Here is a 26,968-nt window from a genome sequence, read left to right as displayed (position 1 = left end):
GACTATAGAATTGTCTGCCTTTAGATTTTTTAGTGCAGTGAATTCTTGGGGGGTGAGATTTTGGTTCCTGTCTCTATGATTAACTGGAGAATCTGTAAGTTTGTAAAATCCTGCCGTGACTCTTTTTTTGAATAAATCTATATTGGGATGGGTGCCCACAGGTACAAAGTTTGATCTTGGTTTTAAACCACTTGATTTCGATGTATTCTCACACACATCCAACTCATTACAAATATCTTCTGTATCAATAGAAGTCTCAAGTTCAATGGTTATCAGTGATTGTAACAAATTTATTTCATTCATAGTATATTGAGTCACAGTATTTACATCATTACAAACATCATTTGCTTTAACAGGATTTCTAGCAAAATGGTCTTTTAGTTTCAGTGTGCGAACAAATTTACATAAATCCACCAATATTCCAGTGTCGTTCCCTGTTTGATTTGGACAAAAACCTAGTCCCAATTCAAGTACAGACATTTCATCCTGAGAGAGACATTTATCAGAAAGGTTCACAATAATTGATTCATTCATACTTTCTTTACCTCTCCCCATTTCGGTGTTAACATCAATTAATTCTTGTTGGACCTTGTCCTCTTTGCAACCGTTTCTGCATTTGAGTTCTTGCCTCTGTTTGGATCTCTTCCAACTGCGCCCCCCCTCCTTGTTTTGGGTCTTTTGGTCTTGTTCCTAACCTCACCCTCTCCATTTCCACTAAAAAAGGATTCTGGCCTGGTCTTGTCTCTCCAGTCACCGTGGGTGTGATGGAGCGGGATAGAAAACAGAAATCTGTTTAAACCCGTGAAGTCACACTTCCATAAATAAATTAATAATGCTAACAATTTGTGCTGTGTGTATAATAATTCAACCTAGTTTAAAGTTGCATTTTCACAGAACACGCGGGAAACTAACATGTGTGCTCATAAATGTGCATTATGTTGCATTCTTATGTATGTGGAAAATAATAAATTAATTTTGTCTATTGTCATGTCATAACTAATAGCAGCTGTTTTTGAAATAATGGCATGTGCTTATTTTGCTTTCCTTGTCTATGTGATGTCATTTCTACTATTCTAGGTGCACATAAGGTTTTATGGATTCATGAAGACAGGTAGATATAAAATGCTGCTTTATTTGTGCTTTACTGCTAGGTAATTTAGACTAATGGGTTAAGTATTAGCAATGATGGGAGGCAACAGAAAACACTGTATTTCTTGCATTAATTATTCTTTGTGTTTGTTTATATAATAGTTTTACAAATGAAGCTTAGAGATGGCTGCAGGAAAATAGTACCCTTTTAAAAGTGGCGCAGGGACAGTGGCGCAGAAAATTGACGCTCTTTGAAAAGAGGCCTAATGATGAAAATGGCTCAAGTGAAAATAATTCCAAGAAGGTTGGAAAAGGCCTCTGAGTTTTTATTTTGAAAGGTTTTGGATTGAACTGCTAAAAAGATGACTCTTTGGAGAAATTTGCTAACGTTTGCTAACGTGCCACGGGAGTTCAGAGCTGACTAAGCTCAAGGTTAAAAGGAAGCTGTTGCTACAAAATGTAGCAGCCTAAGGAGAAACTGCCAAGACTTCTAAATGAACAATGGACTAGTGAATTTGCCCGGACATGTAAGAAGGAGGTGTCACAGTTTACTGTGGTACGAGGTGGCTCAGCCAATGGAGAACTAGAATTCGTCTGCTGAAATGTGAAAAATAGTTAGCTCAGCTAAATTAGGGTATAAGAATAGGTTCAGAGAACACATAGTTGGCTTACGCTCGAGAATTCTGGAGGACGATGTTATGCTGATGGACTTTACACGTGAGGACAGGAGTTTTTATTAATTACTTTATTACTAGGTGATGAGGGTAGAGACAGAGATATAGTTAGGATTTTGGAAAATGCTTAATTTTACTTATTCCTGCTAATGAATAATAATTCTTGATTTATGCTCTTTTTATTAATACTGAATAAATCTTTCTTTATGACATTTTCTAATGCTTGTTTAATAAAATACCAAAACCTAAGTTTTTCTAGATGTGTTAAAATAAACTTTCTAAAATGACAAGCTGGTCTTGATTATTGCAGATGGTTTAAACAACTATATTTAGATCTTATCGCCTCATGATTCAAGCGCTCTATTGTTATTATGGGCCTAGTGTTGTAGTGTAAGTTTTGTGGTAGTAGATAGTGTCATTTGTGCAATATTTTGGTGAGAGCGCTGGATCAATTTCTGGTAGCCATCGGACGGTTTATATATGTTGTTTTTGACATACATGTTACATGCATGATACATATATGTTGGTAAATTCATAGGATTAAGTTTTAACACATGTTGAGTTTGTTTATTTTGTGCTAAGTGTGTACCGGTACAAAAACTGTGTGATGAGAAGGTAGTCATGCAGAATATCTGATCTGTTTCTGTGATATCGCCGAGTATCACTGTTGGTATCGCCGTGTACCAGAAGTATTGTCGCCGTGCAATACAGTGTTGTCGCCGTGCAACACAGTTTTAGGGCTAGGTGTGAATCTTGTATAGTGAGGGTTTTCTAAGAAATTAGAGCAGCATGAGAATAGGGACAAAGCGCCTTCCATAAAACTCACTGTGATAAGAGTATTAGTTATATTCGAGCTTGAGTGAAGGGCAGGGTAATGTCGGTGCATGATTATCTATAAACAGGTGAGAGTCCTGTACGGGTACATGTTTTATATCTATAAACAGGTGAGAGCCCTGTACGGATAACGGTGTTATTTTGCTAACGGTGCATGATTTCTATAAACAGGTGAGAGTCCTGTACGGATTTCATGTGTGACTGAAGTTAGGGAATTTTCAGTGTGAAAGTGCGTGATTGTTTTGTAAGGTATGTTCAAGTGGAACTCTTAGATACTGTCACTTCGCGGTGCGTTCAGAGGAAAATGAGTTCATATTCTTACGTGTTAGAAGGGTAGGGTAAGAGTTGCTCTACTGGCAAATGGAAATTATCCTTAGTGTGAATAGCGCCGACTATTCCGAAGTGTGGATACTTGAATGTATGTAAACTATCCTAATTAGAGAAGCAGACAGATGTGTTTCGTTTTATGTATTCACTAAAATGTACCAAAAGTAATTCTAAGGTACTTAGGAAAGTTTAGTTAAAGTCTGTACCATTCTAAGACTTTCTAAAAGTATTGTGCGTTGTTTAAATAAACTTAAAAGCACTGCACGCTATTTAAAACCATTAAAAAGTGCCCCGATCGAAAATTGTAAGGGAGGGGCTGTTTTAGGAGTGAAACCGTGTGGGGAGAGACTGAAGCTGCAGCAGCTCCCTACGTCAGAGTGGGCGCGCTCTGATTGGGTAAGGCGTCCGGAGCGTCACAGTAAAGCTAGGCTCCGATTGGTTAAAAGCCAAAAGCCTCACAACAAAGCAGTGAGCATTATATTAATTTAGATGGTTGTGTATCTAGTTAATGTGTACCACCACAATTATCTAAATTGCTTATAAATGGAAGTGTCCCCGTTTTTAGAAGTATAAATTGAAAACAAATACACGAGTAAATAATGCCAGTATCATAGCTAAATGAATTATTCCCATTTTAAAAGTGTGCCCGATCTAATTATTTCCTTCGTTTTATAGATGCTTAGTGAATACTATTATAAACACACCTGGTAAGGGAAAGGCAATGTAAAGAGTGGAAGCGCTGAAAGAGAGCTGGATCCGCAGCGAATGTGGGTGTGTGAGAATCGCCGCGATCTGATTGGTTAATGTGTCTTAAGCATCTCGGCAAAACTGTGCCCTGATTTGTTGAAATGCCGGCGCGTCATAGTAGAACTATGCTGTGATTCGCTGATAGCGTTTTTATGTTTAAAGTGGTTGCTCGTGAGATAAGATATTATATAAGTGCCCCAAAGCTTAAGAAACAATAAAATTCGAGGCGCGAGGGAAAGGAGCTCGAAACTGCAACTGCCATGAACTTTGTTTTAGCTAATGATATGCCACAAGCGTAACACGCTGTATTACAAAAATATTTGGTGAAGGAGGGGCTGTTAAGGAGCGAGTAGGAGCGAAGGGGAGAGCTGCCAGCTGCAGCGGCTGCTTGCGTCAGCCGCCGCGCTGCCATTGGCTAGAACGCCGGCGCGTCATAGGCAGAGCCGCGCTCTGATTGGGCGAGGCCCTCTCAGCCGCGCTCTGATTGGTTCAGGCGTTGTGCAAAGCAGTGCTGAAATTCGCTAACACCGTTTCCTGTGTTTGGAGTGGTTGCGCTCCCATTGGCCAATGTACGTCACCACTGCTGAGATAAATGGTTACAAGTATCCCCGCTACAACCGCACTATTAATTAGTAATTAAAGAAAGAAAAGTGTGTGTCATTTCTGATTTGTTGTGTGTCCCTGATTTGTGTATAGCGACGAGTGCTGTGCGCTGTTTTAGAATTAATGGCACGATGTTATGAGCCATAACCTTCCACATAAATTAACATTACCCCGCTGTTTCAGGTGCGCAGATGTATGAAGGGCTGACCGCGAGGGGAGGGAGACGCTGAGCGCGAGGAGAGAGAGTATAGCAGCAGCAGTAGTGTTACAGCTACAGCTGTGTTGTGATTGGTTGCGCGTCGTGGAAGCAGCACTCTGATTGGCTGGAGCGCCGTGCTCTGATTGGCCAAGGCATTTGTGATGCTGTGATTGGCCGAAGTGTTGTTTACATCTGCCGAGAATGTTAGGGCTTCGATTTTTCTAGTGTTAGTGCCCAGAGCTTCGTTTTTTTTTATGACATAAATCAAATTAAAACATTTTTTTGAAAGAAAACGTCCCTCATTAATAATATTAGGAATGGGCTTTTAGAAAGCAGAAGTCACTGAGGCTTTGTTCTCATCTGCTGATTTATGCCTAATAACTGATTTTATAAATAAGTGAGCAGAGCGCCTGGTAGAGAATGAGCATTGTTATTAGTACCTGCTGTTATTTAACGTTCTAAGAGCTTAGTGCTTGGCAACATTTCGGTCCTGAGGCAATCACTTTACTGACCTTGTTTTATTTCTCATATATTTTTGCAGCAAAACATTTTATTTAAATTAAAAGCAAGCACATTTAGGCTTAAATTTTTACAGGTATATGTTGCAGAAGGTGTGTAAGTGAAAATTAAGTACATTTAAAACACATGTGATTATATGTTGATATTTACTGTTATAAATAAATATTTGCGTTGCTATTGTTTTTGCAAATTGATAATTTTTTTTTCAGGTTAATTATAATTAGTGATACAGGTAAATTAGGAGAAATATTAAATTGACCAAATTATAAGGTTTTCTACACCTGATAGTAAATAATTAATTAATTGATCAGCAAGCGCTGCAAGATAAAATTTACAGAGTACATTTAACAAATTAATTAAAGAAAATGTCTTTCTTATATAAGAAAATGAAAAAGGTTGTTGCCAAATGCGAGAGTAAATTAAAAATTCCCAAATTAGTGAAAATAAATAATAAAGGTGTCAGAGTAGAAAATATAGATCAGTGTACAATTGATGTTGTAAATATGGATCAGAACAGAAATTCAAGAAGACCCCCAGAACAGGTTAATACAACGCCAAAAGTGTCAGATCAGATTGATAAAGTGACAGTTGAGAATTTTATTAAAATTGATGCGACAGAAAAGCATGATGAAATGTTTAGTACTTCTGGAATTAATATTCCTGATCATGTAAATTCATCAAATGATTTAAAGGAGTCCATGAAAATTATGGAAACAGAGATAGTCCCTGTGCTGGGAAAAGATGAAATTAATTCCGCAATTTTAAAGGTCCCATTAACTGAAAAGGTTTATTCTATTGTACTTGAGATTGAACTGGTAGGGATCAAAACTCAGCAAGAAACAGAGATGACTTCAGTTCTGGTAAGTGAGAAGTCTGACATTGACCTAATTGAATTAACACAGCCTGATGAGTCAAAATTATGGTCAAAAGAAAAGGAAATTGAGATAAATGAGCTGAATGAACAGTTACAAATACAGCGACAGGTAATGATTCAGCAGATTGAGATGGCTTCATTGCCATTACAAATTTTTGTTAATAAACAGACAGAGAAAACAGATACAGGATTAAATAAAGAACAGGAAAACAGTCCAAAAGGATTAAATGCACTTCCAGAATATTGGTATAAAAATGATGTTCTTTTGAGTGAAGACATCAAAGTAAAGGACACAATTGATCAACAAATTGAAACATTGACTTCTGCAGGTTCACTTTTCAGAAATGCAAATTTAATTAAAAGGTTGATTGATGATATTCAATTGGCAGAAAGGTTTGCTGTCGTGATATGTGCAGCATACAAAATGAATGATGAACATGCTTTGAGTTCACTAATACTAACATCTGTAGTTGAAACATGGCAAGGAGTCAAAGACTTACAAGATGATGCAACTCATGAGGAGAAAAACACATGGTTGAGAAACACATGGTTGAGAACAGATTTTAGACAGCGAGATGAGGATGAGATTTGGATACACAAAGATGACAGAGTAGTTTTGCTAAATAGCATGATTACTGATATGGACAGAATGTACCATAAAATTACAGAATTTCTTTACCAGAGGTGTCTGACATATCAGCAAGTGAACACAATTAAGAGAACAATTGTGAGATTGGGAACAGAATTACAGGAGAGTGGTTCATTGACCAGATTACAAATAGATTTCTGTGAGATGTCACTGCATTATAAACTGTGCTACATTTTTGTGATTTTCTGTTTGATTACAAAATGGGTTGAAACATTCCAGATGCGACATGATGATACAATTACTGTTGCAAAGTTATCAGATAACAGAAAACATATTGAAAACAGATTGCTCCATTGTACAGATAGACTAGAAATTTCAGATGTTGAGGAGCATGAGAATGTTACTATAAAAGTCAGAGATGTAAAAATGTGCCTAGCTGCAGGTACAAAGTGGACAGATACTCTTCCACTTGTTTTGATGTTTCTGAGAAACACTACTGATAAAAAGACAGATTTAAGTCCACGTGAGATTATGATGGACAAGGTCATGAGACAAACATTTATACCAGAGAAAAGAATGATGTCTATCAATGATAACATCAATTTGGAGAACTGCAGGAATTTATCAGATGAAATGATCTCTGTGTTTGATGAAGATGAAACTGAAGTGCAAACAAGAGAAAAAGAGCAAGTACTTGATCTGTTACGAGGAAAAAGAATCAGGAAAAAGGTTCGTCTAAAAGGGAATTCTCTAGTGCCAAGGTGGCAGAAAAGGAGGCTAGTCAGTCTTGTCACAACAAATGCAGAGAAGTGCAAAAGACTGAAGAGGTGGATTGACACTGGCCATACTTTTCGTGTAACTACACCTGAAAATCCTGATGAGAATAGTGTCACAATTGATGATTCAGATTCTGAAGAAGAGCCTGAAGAGAATCCAGATCTTGAAGATCGACAAGTTGGTCGATATCTGGAGAACATGAATAGAAAACAAGCCTTGATTGAAGAAGACTTGAAAGTTGTGACTGAAGACTCAGAAAATGATGGAAATCTGCCAGAAAAAGAAGCAGAAGAAGAAGGTGATCAGATTGTGATTCAAGACCAGGAGAGTATTGAAAAGCAGAAAAGTAGCTCTGAAAGCAGGAACAGGAATTCTGAAACTGGGAAGTTGAAGGTAATTGAAGAAGAAAATGAATTGCCAAGTACCAGCTACAAAGATGACGTTCCTAACGGAGTGAAGCTGCCGAGTAAAGAAGTGCCTGAGTCTGAAGTTGAAATTTCTGACACTGAAACTGATGAGAATGATGAAGATTCTCAAATAAGAAAATTCAGAAAAGGAGCTTGGAGAACAGAATGTAATGTGACCAAGCAAAAGAAGAAATTACCAAAAAAAAGTGATGAATGGCCAGGAGAAAATGAAGGCCTAAAATTCAAATTGAGATACAGATCAAAGAAACAGATTGATGAAAAATCAAGTCAAAAAGATTCTGTAAAGAAAAGTGAGGCAGGAAAGAAAATAGAAGTGATACCTGTAGTGGAGGTAAATGATGAAAGTCAGAAAAAGATTGAAAACAAAAGTGACAATGATTGAAGTACATACATGTTAAAATTTTAGGTTTTCTGTTTTTGGCATAAGGCTGAAGAAAATGTGTTAGATGACACAAGGTCGAAGAAATTCTGTTAGCTGAAAAATTAATTTGTGACATTAGGTCGAAGAAAAACTGTTAGAAGGTTTGAAAAAAAAAAAAAAAAAAACATTTTGAAAAAAGGGGGGTGTTAGAAATTTTTTGAAAATTTAGGTAAAATTTTTAAAATTTTTGTTTTATTTTTCTTTGCAAGCTTAATGAAAATATAATTCTGCTTTGGTTAATTTAGGTTATTGTTCTTTTTGAAATTAACAAGGAGAAGTTTAAGATTAATATGACAAGCAAGATACTGCCAATTTTTAGTTATAGTTTTTGCAACACATTTATTGAAGCTTAGTTGTATGTTACACAAGAGAATGAAATAGAAATAGAGGGGTTTCTTAAAACTCAGTATGAGAATTGTAGATAAACTGATGAGATAAGTCTGTAGAAATACTAACACAGGTGAAATTGAATCATGTTCATCTTAGATAAATTCTTTGCTAAAATATTGGGTGGTGGTGTGGTGATTTGTTAATCACCAGATGAGGGAGTTGATGGAGCGGGATAGAAAACAGAAATCTGTTTAAACCCGTGAAGTCACTTCCAATAAATTAATAATGCTAACAATTTGTGCTGTGTGTATAATAATTCAACCTAGTTTAAAGTTGCATTTTCACAGAACACGCGGGAAACTAACATGTGTGCTCATAAATGTGCATTATGTTGCATTCTTATGTATGTGGAAAATAATAAATTAATTTTGTCTATTGTCATGTCATAACTAATAGCAGCTGTTTTTGAAATAATGGCATGTGCTTATTTTGCTTTCCTTGTCTATGTGATGTCATTTCTACTATTCTAGGTGCACATAAGGTTTTATGGATTCATAAAGACAGGTAGATATAAAATGCTGCTTTATTTGTGCTTTACTGCTAGGTAATTTAGACTAATGGGTTAATTATTAGCAATGATGGGAGGCAACAGAAAACACTGTATTTCTTGCATTAATTATTCTTTGTGTTTGTTTATATAATAGTTTTACAAATGAAGCTTAGAGATGGCTGCAGGAAAATAGTACCCTTTTAAAAGTGGCGCAGGGACAGTGGCGCAGAAAATTGACGCTCTTTGAAAAGAGGCCTAATGATGAAAATGGCTCAAGTGAAAATAATTCCAAGAAGGTTGGAAAAGGCCTCTGAGTTTTTATTTTGAAAGGTTTTGGATTGAACTGCTAAAAAGATGACTCTTTGGAGAAATTTGCTAACGTTTGCTAACGTGCCACGGGAGTTCAGAGCTGACTAAGCTCAAGGTTAAAAGGAAGCTGTTGCTACAAAATGTAGCAGCCTAAGGAGAAACTGCCAAGACTTCTAAATGAACAATGGACTAGTGAATTTGCCCGGACATGTAAGAAGGAGGTGTCACAGTTTACTGTGGTACGAGGTGGCTCAGCCAATGGAGAACTAGAATTCGTCTGCTGAAATGTGAAAAATAGTTAGCTCAGCTAAATTAGGGTATAAGAATAGGTTCAGAGAACACATAGTTGGCTTACGCTCGAGAATTCTGGAGGACGATGTTATGCTGATGGACTTTACACGTGAGGACAGGAGTTTTTATTAATTACTTTATTACTAGGTGATGAGGGTAGAGACAGAGATATAGTTAGGATTTTGGAAAATGCTTAATTTTACTTATTCCTGCTAATGAATAATAATTCTTGATTTATGCTCTTTTTATTAATACTGAATAAATCTTTCTTTATGACATTTTCTAATGCTTGTTTAATAAAATACCAAAACCTAAGTTTTTCTAGATGTGTTAAAATAAACTTTCTAAAATGACAAGCTGGTCTTGATTATTGCAGATGGTTTAAACAACTATATTTAGATCTTATCGCCTCATGATTCAAGCGCTCTATTGTTATTATGGGCCTAGTGTTGTAGTGTAAGTTTTGTGGTAGTAGATAGTGTCATTTGTGCAATATTTTGGTGAGAGCGCTGGATCAGGTGCCGGCACCTCACTCGAGATTGAGCTTGCAATGGACGAGAGGGAAGTCAAACTACTTGCTGATGTTAAATCGGGGGTGTCCTCTCTCTGTCTTTTGCCATCCCCAGGTACTCTGATGTTATCAAATTTGTGTGAGAAGGTGTATATTCGTCCCTCCTTGTAGTCCTTATCATCTCTTTTGATTTTCTTCATTTTTTTATCACGAAGATATAACTGGTGATTCTCAAGGATACCATCTAGTATATCATAATTCTTCTTGATAGTATCTTTCAAAAGGGATGTTTCTATATCCTTTTCTAAATCTTCTATCTCTTTTTTGAGTTTTTCACCTTTAATTTCAGAGTTTCTTATCAGTATCTTCATCATATTAAAGGAGGCATTCTTTAGGTTACTTTCCCAGTCCTCTAGCTGTTCAGGGCTAAGGTCCTCAAACGTGGGAAATATTAAGATTCTTAGACCCCTGGGAATTTTTTCATTTTCTATGCCTAGAGTGGTCCCATCCCACCATCGGGACATTTCACTCTTTTTAAGTTTTTCTAGTTTCTGAAATTTTATTTTTAGTCCCTCTGTAGAGGGAGTGGTCCTGTTGTTAACATTAGGATTGTTGGCAAATAGATCTTGAGCTAATTCCTGTCTCCTATCTTTGAAGCCTGGCATGGTGAACCGCTATTGGATAAATAGACGGAATCTTTAATTTAATATTATGACAATAAGTCAAATGCAGAGTTGGCCAGTGCTACTGGGAATTGTGACAAATGGTTTCAGAAAAAGGACAACGGTGGAGGATTCCCGACAGAACAGCACCTGGTCAAATATTCTCACAGTATTAGTTTAGACCCACACTATAATATATGGGACAATATGTGTGCACACTTCAAAAACACCCACCGTTAAAATGTTGGTTCAAGACATGAACTATGGTATACTTTAAACAAGGTCAAGGTGCACCACTTTGGAAATTGTAGAAACTGATAACTTTGATGAGGTTAACAGCAATAATCACATTAGTTTGTCACTTGTGTTCTTTGAGAGTTCTTTATTGAGTTCAGTTGAGAGTAAAAAATACACACAGGAGCTACAGCCGACGCGTTTCGTCCTCTTGGGACTTCTTCAGGGCTGTTTACAAAAAATTGACAGTATACAAAAGACATACGATTAAAATCTACATTAAAAGCAAAAGCAGTTATGCTCATATAGAAAAAGCCAGGCTTCATAAACAATTCATTACAGGAATAAAAACTAGTGCAGGTAGTATAGACAAATTGCTAACAACAGTTAGAAATAGATGTCTTCATTAATTTTGAACTTTTTGAAATTTTTCTAATGTGGTCAGGATGTTCTGGGTTATTGCATATTGTCCTCCATATAGGTCTATCCCTCTTGTGTCTGTAACCCTCCTCCAAGAATAATAGAACATTCTATATATCTATAAGGAAGTGGAGAAACCAGCATCCAGAAGTTAGCAGAAAGGGTAAACAATAGCTCTTCTACAGGAATAAGTAGCGCTTAAATCCAGAACATACCACAATAAAGAATGAGATGATGTCCTTGTATCCTCTCCCGCAGTTATTAGGATTCGTGGAACTGTCTGTGACGTTTAACTGTGCTCAAATAGGCATCTAGAAATAATTAATGAGAAAACATGGATGAGTGGTCAAGTGAAAGCCATCTTGACCAAAGAACAATCTAAGAAAAACGGGGAGGTTACAATAGCTATGAGTGGTTGAAAGTGCGGCCTATAACCTACCCTGTTCAACAAAATAATTTTCTGTGGAGGAATCTGATCTGTCTGCTCCGTTCTTGATCTTAGGCGAAAGGTATCTATTTGTAGTCTCCTTCTGCAAAAGCTCTTTTATAGGGGTATTTCAATATTGTACATATGATTCTCCTATAGGACAAACAAAGTGTTTTTAGAATTCTCCTCAATAATAGCTCCCCAGAATTATTACGTTTACTCTTTATAAGATGGAAAGGCTAGTCAGTGATCTAAGGGCAACGGAACTAAATACTTCCATCATACCTTTATCATACCGTACTTAAGCAACCATTGGGGAAGGCTAACCAGTTCTAACTATATAGGCAATGAACTAGAATCTCATCACTTACATCAAAATATGGATGATAGTCCAAGTAGAGCTGGAACCAAGGTAAAAGGCGTGGGATGTAGGTTCTGTCTGACTATCTACATCAAAGCAGAAACAAAAACCAAAGCAACAACAAAAACAAAAAAACAAAAAAACAAAACACAAAAAGGGGGAGGTTAGGGATAAGATTTATTAGAGACTAAGCATATAAAGCAATGACCTATAATTCCTGCCCCTGGCTGTTCCTATCTATAGTTTCTTTATTAAGCAAGTCATATTTTTATATATATGTGTCTGCTCATTGCTGTCTATGTTGCCATGATAGGCAGAACCTTTTAAAAAACAAGTTCACCAAACATCAAACTATGTGCTTGGTGGTTTGTCTTACCTATAATTGTTAACTTGTTGTAGAGGGAAGTGTTTATTAGTCCTCCTGCTTGAACACTCTAAATGTAGAAAAAGAGGAGGAAAAATAATAGGGTTCCAATTAAAGAAATGACCCCAAAAGAACTTCATTTTTAAAAAGTCCCATCTCTCTCTATATAATGAAACCTTTATGTTAAGTTTGCCTAATCTATGTGAGCAAACAGTGAATTAAGTTAAAGGTCCCCATTGGCTAAAAGATGATGAGCTAACATTATTAATTGCTCAGGATTCCCTTTTTAAAAAAAGGACACAAGCATCTAATAAACCCCTGTTTTATCTATTTGATAGTCCCTCTTACCTTGATAAAGTGAACTAAACCATCCCCTGGTTCCTAGAGCAGCATGCAATATAACGTCCTCCTCCGTCAGGTAGCAGCAGACTACTGATACATTTAGGCTCTGTTTATATATTGGCTTAAATTGGTCCTAATGGGAAATACCTGGTTTAATTTACTGAATAGATTGACAATTGCCAAGACGGCCATGTCATGTAAGTAACTGATTGCCTATTTGCAGTATATTGTGAAGCTTGATGGTCGCCATCTTGTGTTTACACCGAGTCCCGTTTTATCCTGTAATACTTGGAGGTGTTTAAAGAGCAACTTACAGACATACAAATCTCCTATACACATATACAGCCTGTCACCTCAAGGTTTGCAACGCCTATCCTGAACAAACCAATTTAGATATACCGGCGATTTAACATGGGGGCCATGTTGTATAAGTGATCGAATGCTATTTGTGGAGGCGACATGAAGCCCAGCAGTCGCCATATTGGATAAGAACGGGCTCCCTTCTAAATCCAAAAGACATTGCTTGTCTTTATTGAGCAAATATTCAAGGCTATTATGGCGGGGATTCAAAATTAATGGATTTACGCGTTATCACCAACACATATATAGCGCGTTGGTGAATTTTAGAGTCCGTTTGGGCTACAATCGCGATGATGTGAAAAACGGAGTGGAAAGCCCAAGTGAGCTATTATTATAATATTAAAAGCACGCTTTAGCATGAATTCCATCCAGCAACGTAGGGAGAGGCAGTTAATGCTTCCCTCGATAATATACATGAAACGATGAAAAATATGGCGGCCATTTTGGTTTGGGCTGAACAATCCAATTAGAGTGTACCCGCGATTGGCATGGGGGCCATGTTGCATAAGTACCAGGATTCTATTTGTGGACACGACATGAAGCCTAACAGTCGCCATTTTGGATAAGAACGGGCTCCCGTCTAAATCCAAGAGACATTGCTTGTCTTTATGAAGCAAGTATTCGAGGCTATTGTGGCGAGAATTGAAAAATAATAAATTTACGCATTATCACTAATAAGTGTATAGCGTGTTGGTGAATTTTAGAAACCGTTTTGGCTGCAATCGCGATGGTGTGAAAAATACAGTGGAAGGCCCAAGTAAGCTATTATTATAATATTAAGGGAGCGCTTTAGCATGAATTCGATCCAATCACATAGGGTGAGGCAGTTAGTGCTTCTCTCGATAATATACACGAAACGATGAAAAAAGTGGCGGCCATTTTGGTTTGGGCTTGAACGCGAGGAGCATTAAGGTGGCTTGGTTATGTGTGGTATATTCCTTATGCTGCAAAACGTATAGTCTGCAACAATCTGTGAAAAGAAGGTGTTTGGATAAAAACGGACCTTATGTGTTTTTGAAAAGGTCTGTTTTCCAGAGCTATTGGCACTGACCCATATAGGATCAATATGCAATTGATTTGTAATCAAGCTTTAACTTGTCACTCACAAAGACACTTCTCTGTCAGAGATAAAATACAGGTCAATAGCACCGGTTGTCATTCATTAACATACAGTCATTCATTGACATACAATCATTTGATATACCATTTCATTAACATTTGTAGAAAACATACTAAACATATTATAACTTAATGGTGGTAGAAAAAGATACAAGCCAAGATGATAGTAAGCTATCAATTGTATGGAGAAACAAAAAATGGAGGTAAGCACAACATTCGACCTATGAGAGTCAAATGCAACTGACTTCTCAGATTACTCAAGGTGTCTGCGTACAATTTATGAGATGAGGAAATGCATTTCATCATCATAATTATGTCCCAATTCCACACTCCGCAGTCTACATATCCATTCTGCTTCGCATTTTCTTAAGGCTAGGGTTCGGTCCCCTCCTCGAGGGTTCACAGGGACATGATCTATTCCCATAAACCAAAGTGTGTCATCTGGTTTGTGCTTGTCCTGCATATGGAAGGTCATCGCATATTTATGATCATTATTGCGATAGGCCCGGACATGTTCCTGAATCCTTTGTTTCAAAGGTCGTTTCGTGCTACCCACATAGATTGTATCACATGGGCAGCCTATAATATATACTACAAAAGTAGTGTTGCAGTTTATGAGATGTTTGATTTTGTGTGTTTTATTTGTGTTAAAACAAAAAAATGTTGTCTTATCCTTTCCTAAATTGCAAACATTGCAGTTTCTGCAAGTAAAAAAACCCATGGTTTTAGGCGGAAGCCAACAGTGTTTCTGTTCCACAGCGGTCACCAAACTGGGACAAAGCATATTCCTCAAGTTGTGACCACGTCTGTACACAATTTTGGGTTTCGATGGGAGATCATTTTTGATGCTATAGGAGAATCATATGTACAATATTGAAATACCCCTATAAAAGAGCTTTTGCAGAACGAGACTACAAATAGATACCTTTCGCCTAAGATCAAGAACGGCGCGGACAGATCAGATTCCTCCACAGAAAATTATTTTGTTGAACAGGGTAGGTTATAGGCCGCACTTTCAACCACTCATAGCTATTGTAACCTCCCCGTTTTTCTTAGATTGTTCTTTGGTCAAGATGGCTTTCACTTGACCACTCATCCATGTTTTCTCATTAATTATTTCTAGATGCCTATTTGAGCACAGTTAAACGTCACAGACAGTTCCACGAATCCTAATAACTGCGGGAGAGGATACAAGGACATCATCTCATTCTTTATTGTGGTATGTTCTGGATTTAAGCGCTACTTATTCCTGTAGAAGAGCTATTGTTTACCCTTTCTGCTAACTTCTGGATGCTGGTTTCTCCACTTCCTTATAGATATATAGAATGTTCTATTATTCTTGGAGGAGGGTTACAGACACAAGAGGGATAGACCTATATGGAGGACAATATGCAATAACCCAGTACATCCTGACCACATTAGAAAAATTTCAAAAAGTTCAAAATTAATGAAGACATCTATTTCTAACTGTTGTTAGCAATTTGTCTATACTACCTGCACTAGTTTTTATTCCTGTAATGAATTGTTTATGAAGCCTGGCTTTTTCTATATGAGCATAACTGCTTTTGCTTTTAATGTAGATTTTAATCGTATGTCTTTTGTATATTGTCATATTTTTGTAAACAGCCCTGAAGAAGTCCCAAGAGGACGAAACGCGTCGGCTGTAGCTCCTGTGTGTATTTTTTACTCTCAACTGAACTCAATAAAGAACTCTCAAAGAACACAAGTGACAAACTAATGTGATTATTGCTTTTAACCTCATCAAAGTTATCAGTTTCTACAATTTCCAAAGTGGTGCACCTTGACCTTGTTTAAAGCTGGACCTTCAGCATGTTGCCTTCCAGCCTAGCAAACACACTGTCACTTTGGCCCGGGATTGAAGGACTGGCTGCTCTTGCCCTGCGGCATCTGGAGGATGTGTGGGCGCGCTCTGATGGGGACACTGATCTTTCCCTGTTGCCATCCTCATCCACTGTTGACTGTTGGCCCCCTGTGCTCTCCTCCTCCGACACCTTCATCTGCTGGAGGGTGACCACGTCATGCTTCCTGCCTGACTGTGGTGGTGGTGTTGATTGCAGCAGTGGTGATTGTGTTGTTGGTGATGGCGGCTTTGTCTGCAGCTGTAGTGATGGTGGGGATGGAGACGTTGGTAGTGCTGGTGGTGGTGGGGTTGTGTGCCCTGCAGGCGACTGCTCCTCCGCCTGTTGTCTCCCCTCTGGCCTGGGTGTCTTCCCTTTGCTCCCCTTTGCTGCACTGCGAAATGTCTTGCCTGTAAAGACAGAATGTAGATATACTCACTTATCTGGCAGCATTTGCATTGCATTAAACATTATGCCTGCCAATCACACTGACTGTCCTCTGCTTGCTAATTGCTTTTACATCCCTTTGGATTTGCTTGACTGACTGCTCTTAACATTGTCATGTATTCCTATAGGTTCTGAATCGATCCCCCTATTCCTGACCCTATTCTAGTTAAACAAACCAACAAGTTAACTAGCAGTCAGCCCATGAGGCAGAAAACCCCCATGATGCAGATACCGTTATCTGACGCAGTCACACTACGGCACAGGAACGTGTTATCTGATTAGGTCATAACGCTTGCGATCTAATTAGACAAGCGATATTCCTCCAGCCCCTGATAAGGCATACGGAGTTCTCATAACAAATCAAACCTATGACAACCTGGGCAAAACCCTGCGGCCATTGTTTTGATTTCACAGAGAACTTCAGTAAAAGAATGTGCTAACGAGCAAGTCGTATGACATCCTTATTGACGTATCTATGTCCATCCTTACGTCAATCTCGGCACCTTAAAGGTATAAATATTACCGATCTTGCCCTATGAAAACACACGCGTGGTGACGAGACGGAGCAGCCATACTTGCCGAAGCCAAGAGCAGAGCAGACCCCGCTGGCAGCAGCCCCGCCTTCCTGACGCGCTGAGAGACGCGCTGCTTTCTCCTGCCGAGAATCCAGCACCGGCGTTTCTGGGTAGCCCTCGCAGGCAGCCTGGAATATCGAGACCAGAGAGAGAGATACCATTGCTCATTCATCCTAACTTCCAGGTACAGAACTGAATAACCCCTCACAGAGAATTCTTTAGTTATTCACTTGGCAAAAACAAACTTAACTTAAACTGTAACTTTCTATTCCCGCCCACGTATTAGGCTTAGGTCAGGTACACGGGGTAGGCGTATCTAGAAACACCAGTTGAGCACGTTTAGTCAAGTGTATATGTGTATGTAATATATTTTATTCATTTTAAAACATCTTATGGCTTAGAAACCATATCAATGTTTTTACAGTATTATTTTATACTATTGCTTTTAATGTATGCACTTTACTTAGCCATAAGTATTGCAATAATATCGATCCATTTCTCTTGTACGAGAAAAGAGACTGATCAATAAATAACACCTTTTTATTGAACACGCCCGTCTCTTCCTTTTCTCTACATTCTGATGAGACTAAGAATGCACGTACTGACTGAGTAAAATAAATTGCCTTTTGTTCACACGACTCTCGAGATTTACTCTTGATTAGGGGAGAGCAAAGTTGTCATGTTCTATGGTTGTCAGAAACTAAATCCCTTCTTGTCTAATCAGGGAAGTTAAGTCCTCCTTGAACATTCGAGAAAGTTTCTAGTGAACTCTGAGCTAAGCTGGCAAACCCAAAACTTTAAGTCTAGTATCGACAGTAGTAGACCTAGTTAACGTCTGGCCTAGGACTTTACTGCTGTAGGTATTATTCCAATGCGCATAGCCTATTGGGATGATAGGAACTACACTACATGGCGCCCAACGCGTTTGGAAAGGGCGATAAAACTAACGTAAGACATTTAGAGTAACTCAGTCGTGCTTTCTCACTCAGACCCTTTTCCCAAATACTCCAAAGACGTCTGGAGTGGGTGAAAGGTTATATCCGCCAGACCTCGCAGGAGGGAACTCCTATGTATGGGTCTTGGTATAGTCAACGTTGAAGGATACACTGTTCCAAAATATTGTGCATCTAATCTTTGTTTCCATAAGGAACCTGATCTGCAAACAAAAGAAATAACCTTCAGGACAGTAAAATGTCAGACAATGAAGAAGAAAGAGAGGCAGTTAGATTAGCAGCTGAACTCGCAGCGACTGATGCTGCAGCACTAGATGCGGACGGGGATATAATACTCATCCCGGTCATCAAAAGGAGATCTATAACCCTGAAACTTATAGAAAATGGACTGACACCTAGAGGTGGCACAGTCATATTCGTAATTGAGGCGCACGAATATCGGCAGACAGAGGTATACTATTCATGGATACATTTTCCAGCAGCAAATGCTGTAACAAAGTACTTCCACTATTACAAAATAGAGGAACCTCCTAATGAGTACACTCCTTTCGAGGAGGTGGAAGTACCACTAAAATTTCAAGAGCATTTGCACTTATTTGATGGCGCCCTAAAACATAACAATCACATCACCAGGCTCGGTCCTTTAGGTAGACCAGGAGCAACGTGGCCGGTCCTAGCCGGATACACACCACATCCAGACATCAATGGGATGTCTGCAGCAGAGCTGTTAACACAGCTAAAACAATTAATAAAAATTCATAGACAATTAGTTCAGTATGTGATGCGGACATCAACAATTCAGCCAGCGATTAAACTTCCACAGCTGACCCCTCACCAGGGGAACACAAATAAAATTACACCACAGAACATCCAATCCTGCCTAGGTAAAGTACCGGCTAAACGGGAACAAATACCATTCTGGCTAGCGCAAAAATTCACCCAAATAGAGGCGGTGTTTCCTGACACCACCCCGCTAGAAAAGCACAGGATTCTGACTATCTGCCTTCCAATGGGAATCGCACCACACATTGAGGACTGTGACACTTGGGGTACAGTCTTTGCTTCCATCTACACAAAAACGCACGGTGTTCCATCCATTTCGGTAATACCAGATGTGCTAAAACAAATTCAAGATGAATATGGACCTGAACCCGCTTTAACTCTTGGTATGAAATTACTAAAAGACTTCAAGCAGGTCTCGGCTATATTATTATCCAACATAAAGGGAGAAGCAGCAAACGTGGCGATCCGCCAGAGGTTAAAAGAGACAGATATAGCAGACCAACCAGCTGAAATTGCCAGAATCATAGAAAAATCCTATGAGGAACTAGGTAGAGATAGTTTAGGTGGAATACCAGTAAAACCACAACTGACTGAAAGTCCAGAAAAAATATTTTTTAATAATAATTCACCAAAAAAGAACTGGGATGGAAACAAACAATCCAATCCTAAAGAAAAGAAATTCCAGTCCAGAGGAAGGTCTCCTAGGCGAAGAGAGAAATCTCCGAACCAAAGACACAGGTCACCCCAGAGTGACCCCTCTGGGAAAAGATATAACCTTAGAAATAGGGATAATATAAAAAAGCCTGATAGATATCAAGACATTGATACACGTCCCTCTCAATCTTTTCAGACTTCCTCGCAGAAATCGGAAAGAAGAGGACGATCAGAACAAAGAGAAGAGCACACCAAGTCCAAAGACAAGGAACCTGCTCAGCTAAAAAAGAAATTACAATTTCCAAAAAAGAAGGTAGCCAGTATCAAGGTAGTTAACAATGCCGAGAATACTGAGGACACAACTGAAAAACGGAGAGTGGGCTCAGACAATGCTAGACAGAGCAGCAGAAGTGAGCATAGCTCGCAAAGTCCTTATGAATCATCTGGAGACAGTGGACACGAATGAATATCTTCAAGTGGAAACTGCGGACACCAGAGTTAGCAAACCTCACAAAATATACGAAATAACATTGCGTATAGAGGGAGATAAGACTAGGAAAATAAGGGGACTATTTTGGGATAATCTCTCCAAGGGCTATGATATCCTTCTAGCTGAAAAAGACTGGCCACCAGAGTTTGTAAGGGAGTGCCCTCATGGCGAAGAAGTAATTATGCCTGCCTTCTCGAATCATATCCCGATTCATAAAAAATACACACTTGCCAGAAAATGGGCAGTGGCTCTAGCTCCTGCCTTATATAAAAATCATGTAGGATGGGATGAGGACTCTCCTCCTCACAAAATCCAGTTAAAATCACAACCAACTGCACAAAGGCAGTACCCAATTAAGCAAGAAGCTAAAAAACAGGTAAATGAAATACTAGATCAGCTAGAATACCAGGGGGTGATTGAAACTTGCACCTCACAAATGAACAACCCTTTGTTTCCGGTCTCCAAACCAGACAATTCATATCGTCTAGTTTTGGATTACCGACACCTTAACACATGTTGCAAAACTTTTGCAGTGCAAAACTCACACAGTGCTGCAATAATGAATAACATAGTGCGCAAAAAATTCAAAACAACCTTGGACATCTCTAATGGATTCTTTTGTCAAAACATAGCACCAGAGAGCAGATATTTAACTGCGTTCTCAATAAATGGCACTCAAAAACAATTCTGTCGGTTAGCCCAGGGGTACAAGAACAGCCCGGGAGTATTCTCAGCGAGAGTAACAGAATTACTACAAATATATGATGATGAAGCATTATCTTATGTCGACGACATTTACTTAACAGATGATGACTTGGAGACTCACTTGAAGAGAGTGAACACCATAATACTTGGGTTCGCAGCAGATGGTTACAAATTCAACTTTAAAAAATCCAGAATTGCCCATCTGACAGTCCTGTTCTTAGGATATGAATTATCAAGTGAAGGCAAAAGCCTGGCTGACAATTTCCTAGAGAAATGTGCCGTAATCCAAGCACCTAGAACACTAAAAAACCTACAGTCGATTCTAGGCTTCCTAAATTTCGGAAGAACATACATTGCAAATTACGCAGAGAGGGTCAAACCCCTTTATGATCTGATAAAACCAGATTTTAAAAGATCCAATTGGACTCAAATACACACAGAAATTTTGAGATCCTTACAAACAGACATGCTAATTAAAACAAAATTAGAAACACGTGATAACACACGCAATCTTGTGATTCGAGTCATCCCAGGGAGATGCGGATTCACATACCTGACCTCTAATGAGGGAGAAAATGTACCAATTGCATTCAAATCACACTTGTACACAGAAGCTGAACAGAAATTCAGCAGCAAAGAAAAAATTGTTCATGCAGTTCAAACCGCAATAGCTAGAGAAAAAGATCAAGCTGACGGTAGACATATCACAGTCAGAACAGCAGAATCAGCCTTCGAGGCACTAACTACACCGTGTAATTTACCAACAACAACATTAAATCCAGAATGGATACAATGGGTGAATTCAATCACAACGGACAAAGTATACTACTACTTTGATCCAGAACTAGAAGAATTAAAAAATCTAGAATATGAAGAAACATATCCTCTGCCAATCGACATTCTGCCTTTACGACATTACGCCTGTGTAATCTATACAGACGGACATGCTCAACCCCCCGTTTGGGGAGAACAGGCATACAACCCCACATGTGAGATTACAAAAGAAGTGTGGCGCGGAGGTAAACTAAAACCTCTATTAACAAAAATATACTCAGTAGAAACTAATTCTGAACAACAAACAGAAATAATAGCATTGAAAATGGCGCTAGATAATGCGGATCGCGAATTCCCGACACTTATAGTGTCAGATTCATATTACTGCGTCAAATCATATAACAAGGATTTGCAGACATGGATTCAACGGTTACAAAGATGACACAGATGCACCAATAAAGCAGAAACTGCTCTGGGAACAAATAGTTCTATTACAAAAAGAACTACCAAAGACTCACGTGATACATACGCTGAGTCATCAACGTGATGGCGTTCACGTTGCAGGGAATTCATTGGCTGATGAGGCCGCGAAGGCAGCTGTGCAAACGGCTTCCGTAGCTGCCGTCACCCGGTCAAAAACAAAAATAGACAGCGAAATATTACAAGCTGTCAGCGCTTCAGAAAAGGATTCGATAGAACCACTCCCTAAAGGCTTTCCAGTAAAATACTCATACATAACTGATGCAAACAATGTTCCTTTTGCTCGAATCCCTGGAGTGGGGGATAGGGCAATTCCAAACATGGAACATAGGTTAGGACTAATAATAGCGGCACACGAAGCGCTTGCTTCTATACATGCTGGCGTCTCAGCCACAGTATCATTATTAAAACAGAGATACTGGTGGCCACAAATGAGAAGACAAACAAGGAACTATGTTCTAGAATGTGAAATATGTCAAAGAATGAAAGTATCAACGGTGAGACGTCCAGCTCAGACGCCCCTTCTAATCTTGCATAAACCATTAGCATGTGTTTATCTAGACCACTGCGGTCCCTTACAAAGGGATGGTAACTATAAATATATCTTGGTCGCAGTGGATTCATGCACGAGATTCATATGGATGTGGCCCCAGCGAACGGCTGACGCCAGAACTGTTATAAAAGATTTGCGAGTCTTTATCGGCACATACGCAATTGGCATGCTGCATTCGGACAATGGTCCTGCTTTTAGCTCTAGAGCTTATAAGGAGGCCATGGTCGGAATGGGCGTGAATTTGCGGTACTCTTGTCCATTTCACCCTGAGGGGAACGGAATTGTTGAAAGAAAAAACCGTGACATAAAGCAATCTATAACGGCAAAGGTATTAGGTACGGGAGCTGGGTGGGTCAAACATCTAATAAGTGTCCAACGTAGTCTCAATAACTTGCCAAGAAATTCTCTGAAGGGATTCAGTCCGTACGAATTATTATTCGGAACTAGGATGATTATCTCTGACCTTGACAGTCAGACTTCAGTGGTGAAAGAAAAAAGCTTTGATATCAAAGACCGTTTGGCTATTTTGCAGGACTTAAACAAAACAAGAAAAGACCTGAGCAACATAAAGTTGAAACAACAGCCAACAACCACTGAAGAACCACCACCTGTCCCAGCAAGACCTGTCTGGATTCCTAAAGTCGGGGATCTAGTCAGGGAGAAGATCGCGGTAAAGAAGGAATTTGGGCCTTCTTACAGAAAAGCAGTTCCTGTCTTGTCTGTCAACGGGACAAGATCAGTTGTACTACCGCCACTTGCTGGTAAAAAGGAGAACCGAGTTGTATCCATCGACCTGGTAAAACCACAACATGTGGCCGATAACAAACAGTAGGCCAAGTGGACTCCCAATAAGTAGCAGAACACCAAGGTTTGCTACCAGTACAGAGGTCCTAACGAAGAGGCTCATCACATTCGAAACGCCTACAGAAGAACAACAAGGACTATGCAACAATGCAATAGAACTCAGACCTCTGAAAACCCAAATAAAAACATTTAGCAGAGACACACCAATCTATAATGAAGTACCAAGTGAAAATGCAAGAAACAGTAATCCTGAAGCAATTGGAACAATTGACAGAACAGCATCTGGCTACTTCATAAACTTCGATGATTCCTCTGAAGGCTTCAGTGAATCAAAGACACAGCCATCATCAAAAACCTTTAAAGATAAAGCTAAAGAACTTTTGAAACAACTGAAAGAAACACATCTGATTTCTCCATGGATTGAATTTTGGGTGGGTTTTGGTGCATTTATCCTCATACTTTGGCTCATCATGATACTAACATTGGGACGCTTTATTGAGGGAAAATATGCAAAAATGGACACAGCAAGTCAGAAAATCAACTTGATCCTCAAACCACACACATCTTCACACGTCGAGAAAAGAGAACTTTCTTCAGCCAAACTTCACAGCCAATCCGATACCTGGTGGGGTAGCCTGGGACAACACTGACTATGAAATTTATGGTCCGGTCGAGATCCTGAAATATCCACACCAAATTAAGATCTCCTTGAGTGACTTTGTAAAACCAAACTCATTTGCTGATGATTGGGATTTCGAAAGCATTAATAATATGATGTCTGATTTAGTAATGTCTGCTAAATTTACCAAACATGATTATTTGCAGGGTTCTACCAATTATGATAGTATGTACTGTTATAACCACTATGGTAACCATTTTTTACATAGATCTGCACAACCTAGAAATGTTTTAAACTATAATCAATGGGAACATTGTGCAACACCTCCAAAAGGGAGCTCAAGAACCGTTTACGACAAATATTCATATTTTTCAGGTTTTAACACAAGTAATGCTGAAGCATTTTATTTTAAATTATCAAATAAGACAGGGACCAAGACCATGATAACCAACACAAAATTGTTATATTCAGACTCATTCTTTGAAAAAATTAATACCTTTGGGTTTGATTATTGGGACAAAAATGTTGAATTGAAAAGTGTTTGGGGTACAAAAGATTGGCAAGTACAGGGTATAGAAGCTTTGTTTAGAGCCTGCATGATCCCAGAACAAATGATATTTTTAAATGACACTGTTCAACAGACCACCTGTCTTGGCTTAGCCAAAATCAAAGATTTAAATAAACCGTCTATTCCAAAGCCAACAATGTTTAGCAATAACTCTGATACAGATGAAGAGATAGACGTAAACCATATATTAAACCAAAACAGAACACATCCTGATTGGAAACAGTGGTTGATCTGGCCCACAGATACTAATAACTGTCAAGACAGATTCCTGAACAAAACGCAGGGGTTCAAAATGACCAGGCCAGACCCTAGATATCCTCAAAGACATCACCCAGGGATAATAACCACCTACAGTGTGGGCAAATTATGCCTTCAATGGCTACAAACTTCCACACTGGCAGAAATTAAGCAACACCTAACTTTACTTACTGATGGTGCTGACTTGCGTGATTTCACTATGGGACCACGCAAACAGCGTCAAAAGCGTTTCATAGCAGCCTCTGTATATGCAGCATACAATGAGGCCTGGAAGGTTACTCAAATTGAAACAGCAGAGAGAATACGGGAAATTGACCGTATTAATTTGGAAAAATCACTTTCTGTAGTGGACAATGGGTTAATGACTCTGTCCTCCAGAATTTTTTCTTTGGACAGCATTGTGTCTTCAGCAATCGATATATTATCGCAAGACTTACTGTTATTACAACATGGTCAGTCACAATTGCGTTCTATTGTACAGCTTGGCTGGACGTTACAAAATCTGCGTTCAGGCTAAGTGCCTTGGCGTCTAATCAACACAACGTCATTATTCCAAATCTTTAACCTTACTGATAGACAAATCAGTATGGCACAAAAGGGTGCTGATTATACAATCTTGAGCATTGAAAAACTCGAAAGATTACCAGTGACAATGTCAGAACGACCTGTCAGTGAATGGATAATACATGGGATAATAAATATTCCAATCTCAACCTTCAGGTTTCAATACTGCCAAAAATATATACAGGCTGGCATGTAAGAGAAATTGGGAAAGGGGTACATTAAAACATCATGGAACCTGCCCTATTCACATGCATGTGTCAGTAATAAAGGACAGAAAGTGTTTCTTAGTGGCAATAATTGTGCGATGTCACTAAGCGGCACGCTTCTGTGTAACGGAATTAGTTTGCATGGAGCCTGTGAAGGGAATTCATACAACCTTTCATGTCACCACTAAGGCGCACCTGCAACAGAAATAGAACCATTCTTTCAAAGACTCTATAATGGGAGTTACATTCTAATTGTAGACCGCAGATGTTGTAGTCTTATGCCCGGGACTCCTTATCTAGTAACTACCACTGCGAAGGTCAAGTGCTGTGGACGCTCGTTGTTCCCCAGCTCCTTCCCAGACAGGGAGGCAAGGGCATGGCCCGATTTGAAAATTACTTCTATTCGAATAGATACTTTAAGCAGAATGAAAACAGTGCTTCTTCAGACGCCTACCAGGCTCTCGTCATCAAAAGAAACGTATGATCTACAAGTCGCAAGGACGACTGCAGAGATACATACATTATTATCAACTAATTCCCCCGTACATTTCGCGGAAATCCTGAATGAATTCTTAAATATTTCTGATACCAATGGGGTCTCAAAGGTATTTAAGACAGTATTTTCGATGGCATTAACACCATTCAAAGCCATACTGGGTATTTTTCCAGATTTCGTCCATTCGATTTTTGGCGGACTTCCCCTGATCCTGGGACTAATTGCAGGAATCCTATTCTTAGTCCTTATTTTTCGTTATGGCAACCCATGTCACAGACAAAACTCTGGCGACAAGAGAAGAAACAATCCTAGCCATTGGATACCGGGACCGGATATCAAAAATCCTGGGACTCTCCCGGCTTAGAGACCTGAACATGACTTGGTTTCTATCATTTCGACCAATGTGGCAAAGATGTGTTTTACCTGTATTGAGGTGTCTGCTATGCGGAGAAGAATGCGTGTTAGACACATGTCTGACGCTACAATCAGATGCGCCGATGGATGCAGAAACATTGTTGAGCCCGATCAAGGTTCATGCTTTGTGCTGCCCTCAAAGGCTACCAATCCTGATGACGGCATTCGTGGAAGCTTCACCACTGCGATTGATGGGTAGTGAAGTTCAAGATGAAAGCAGCATCGAACAGGTACGACCTTCTGTCAGCAATACGTATCAGAATGTCAATGGAGACAATCATGCACAAGAATGCATGATTACACCTATTTCCGAGTTAGTGGAACTTTCCCAGGAAGCTGTTGACAGTTTTTTCGAAAGCCTAAATGATATGATGTTCTCACCCGAACAGAAATAGAGACTTTTGA

The sequence above is a fragment of the Lissotriton helveticus genome, chromosome 6, assembly GCF_964261635.1.
Source record: "Lissotriton helveticus chromosome 6, aLisHel1.1, whole genome shotgun sequence".
NCBI classification, from domain to species: domain Eukaryota; kingdom Metazoa; phylum Chordata; class Amphibia; order Caudata; family Salamandridae; genus Lissotriton; species Lissotriton helveticus.
This window is presented reverse-complemented; position numbering follows the sequence as displayed.